At 32.4% G+C, this 3,808-nt stretch overlaps 1 non-coding gene across 1 annotated transcript; it reads left to right on the top strand.

Moving 5' to 3' along the window:
- Window positions 1–204: 204 nt before the first annotated feature.
- On the top strand, window positions 205–276 carry TRNAG-UCC (transfer RNA glycine (anticodon UCC)). Its single transcript has one exon. It is a non-coding gene; the product is annotated as a tRNA-Gly (tRNA).
- Window positions 277–3,808: the final 3,532 nt, after the last annotated feature.

The raw sequence follows: 3,808 nt of genomic DNA, 5'->3' as shown, positions 1-3,808 counted from the left end.
CTTAGCGAGTGTTGGCTGGGGAAGAATTGTGGTATGACTTCGGCGTCTTCGGTAAAATTGAGACCAAATTAAGAGGTAAATTTAATGGCTCTGTAAGAAATTCAGGTGATATTTCATATATACCCTAATAACTGACTTCATTCCAGTTTTAGATTTCTGCTGAGAAATTTTATAAATATTATTAATCGATAGATCTTTCAGCGTGCGATGGTGGTGTAATGGTGAGCATAGTTGCCTTCCAAGCAGTTGATCCGGGTTCGATTCCCGGCCATCGCAAAAATTTTTAAATGATTTAAATAAATTTTGCATAAAATATAATTATTAATATTTATGAAGTATTTAATTCTTCTTGTGATATTATATGTTTTTATTAATTATAACATAATTGACATTTTACATAATTAATAAAAAATTAACAAATTGATTAAAATAAATCCCAAATCCAGAAGTACATTAAAAATAAAATAATAAATCATAAATAAATCTACAAATAATTTTCTAAAAAAACTTGTAGAGAATTTGTTTCCGAGTAAAATGGTTCGAGCAAAGATCACAGAAACTAAAAAAAACGGAAGAATTTTGAAGTTTATTAAAAACAAAAAATATCAAAATGTGGCAGATTTTAACTAGGTAAACGAAACGAAATTTTCAATAATACAAAAAAAAAATTAAATATTTTAGGAAAATAACAAATTCAAACGCACACAACAAATCAACTTCCAAACAATGGAATAAACTGCTGAAAATGTCCGTCACAGTGAATAAAGTACTATCCCGACGAACAGTGTTACTTTCCCGTCTGGATAGCGCTATGGCAGAGCTACAGCTCTAGAAGGGAACGTATTTTAATCGGTCCAATTTGGGCATATGCGATTTACACCGTATCTTCACGTTTTGACACTTAAAGAACATCCTTTTGGATCCTTTTCGGTCCTTTTGGATGGTTTTTCCATCCAAAAAACCGGATGGAAATTTTCCGGATGCTAATGTTCGTACGTACGTATGTGTGTGTGCGTGTGTTCGGTGTTAGCCTCTAAATCATCTTACATCTAAAGAACTATTGAACTGATATTTACCAAACTTGGTCAGATTACTTCTATATATGGGGCATTGATGCCATTAAATTTTCAACATAAAAGGTTAAGGGGATCAGGTTTTAGAGCAATTTCACCCTCGATATGTCGAGATTTCACCAATTAAGGTCATATTTTTCTTAGGCATATTTGTTAACGAATAAAAAATCACAATATCTGCCAAAAGAATGTTTGCAAAATCGCACTCCCACCGCAGAATAAAAATGCTGTTATAGTCGCCTGCTATGTTGTGACGTCACTGGTGAGCGGTAAAATTAAATAAATGAAATTTTTTTCCTGTTTAGCCTCCACCGTTAGGTACTATTTCAGAGGATGAATGAGGATGATATGTACGAATGTAAGTGAAGTGTAGTCTTGTACAGTCTCAGGTCGACCATTTCTGAGATGTGTGGTTAATTTAAACTTAACCACCAAAGAACACCAGTATCCACGATCTAGTATTCAAATCCGTATAAAAGCCTTTACTATGATTTGAACTTTGGAACTCTTAACTTTGAAATCAGTTGATTTACGAAGACGCGTTCACCATAGACCAACCAACCCGTGGGTCAAATGAATAATATTTAAAGTGTAAAAATAAACGTAACTCAGTCTGGCTGATCTCGAACTTGATCGCCCTGTTGATTAGGTTCCTGATGCGTTAAGCCTCACGGCTACACTAGTGTGCTGGCCGCAGAAACGAAATTGCTTCTATGTAGGTAAGTTGTGAAATTACATTAATTTAGTTAGTGCTGACCGTCGCCGCTAGTACCGCCACACGCGCCCGCTTTAGAATCATAGAAAACCACTAAATCTACTCTTAATTTGGGTCCCAAGAATTACAATCTGGTTTTATTTTACCAAAGACGCAGAAATCAGGACCGAAATCTTTCGCCAGCCGACACTCACTAACGAAGAGTTTTTGAACCTATACTTATTTTCCATCCTCTTTTTTTCCAGTTCCATCAGTAGAACATATTTTGAAAGTTTGTTACATTAATCGTGAATCATTCTGTGTACGATACGCAAAGATATGAAAGAAAAAATTTAATAATATACAAAAAAGTGATAAACTTTAATTAGTAGATAATAATCAATAAATAAATCGTTACAATATTTTAAAAGGGATAATCACAGATTATATAATACTGAGTAATAATCTTTACAGAATTAAAATTCTAATACGGTATCAAAGTATCGTACCAGAAAATAAAACGGTATAAAAGGTTGTAATATCGTAATACTGCAATACGCTATCTAATATAGTAAGTCAGTTCAGGCATATAAACACGGTACCCCCACGCAACCTTTTAAATCGTTTATACTTAACTGACGCCTTCACAAACTCCCTTATCCAGGTCGTAGGTGCAGAACAAAGATGTTTTATTACGCTAAAAAAAAAAAACTTTACTCGTTGGAATCAAAGCAATTCAGCCTCATGAATTTTATCCATGAATCTCTTCACAACAACGCTTTTTCAATATAAATACATCAATATTAAAAAGTGATTTATTTATTAGAATAAAAAAAATACACCGCATATTCTGTCAATATATACATAATTGAAGTATTTTATTCTTTCAATCATTTATCAATTCGTTTAAATTTGATTACAATTCAAATGATTTTTATAAAGCAGTTTTTTATACTTGTTCACAATTTGGTACGCATTTGGTTTTTCACTTCACAGAACAGAATAATATGACGTTAATCGGTACTACACTTTTTCTTTAGATGTAATTAAAACTAAAGTAAATTTTAAAAAAGGATGAAAATTACATTATTTTCAGGATAGAATATAATATTTTACCTACCTAGAATGAAGTAAAATTACAATATAATGAAACAAATCTGAATCTTTTAAACTAATTAACAAATTTTATAAAATATTGCCGCGTGTTCTCGGCTTGACCAGGATATTGAGAGACTAACAAATACAAACGTTTATATAAATACAATTTATTACTCTAAGAACATGGGAAATAAGAAAAATAAATAATAATAAACAACAAACAATAATAATAAATTACATACAGAATAAAATTTCAAATAAGGACATGATTTATTTAAAGATAGTTAAATAAAAAAAATCAGAATACAGTCATTAAAGACATTATAATGACCGCTAATATTAACATCTTTAACAACTAGTATTGCATTAATGACAATATAAGATTAGACGGGTCTACGGTTCATACAATTTCATCACTGCAAATACTTTTTCTGTTTACAATAAACTATCCCATCAATTTATGAACGACTTTAATATTGTTACTTTCGCAATTTTCTAACAATGACTCACCAAACAACTTCCTACATTCACCCACTATCTACACTGGAATGCTTGTGACGTCACTTTACTCCATTACACGCTGGCTGATAACGTCGTCTCATAATCGCGTCGAACACAACCTGCAGCCCTACTTGCTTAATAGTGACCGTCCCACTGGTTCGAGGAGTCTTTACATACCCTGTTGAAACGTGAGAATTCTCATCGACCCTTACATTTTCTCATGAATTCCTATTACGATCCGGTAACCCTTTACATCGAACAGCTTTAGCAGGTCTGCCATTGAAGTATTATTAAAAACAATCATTAAACGGATCTGTTAGTTTGAGAAAAGGATCCCTTGCAGTACCCTTCCTTGCAGTACCCTTCTGGATTTCTTCATAAATATTTTCTCATACTTTTGTGGAAGGAATCCGTTACTTAGCTTCGTTATACTGGTTTTGTT

This window comes from Lycorma delicatula, chromosome 10 (assembly GCF_047948215.1).
Source record: "Lycorma delicatula isolate Av1 chromosome 10, ASM4794821v1, whole genome shotgun sequence".
NCBI lineage: Eukaryota > Metazoa > Arthropoda > Insecta > Hemiptera > Fulgoridae > Lycorma > Lycorma delicatula.
This window is presented reverse-complemented; position numbering and strand designations above follow the sequence as displayed.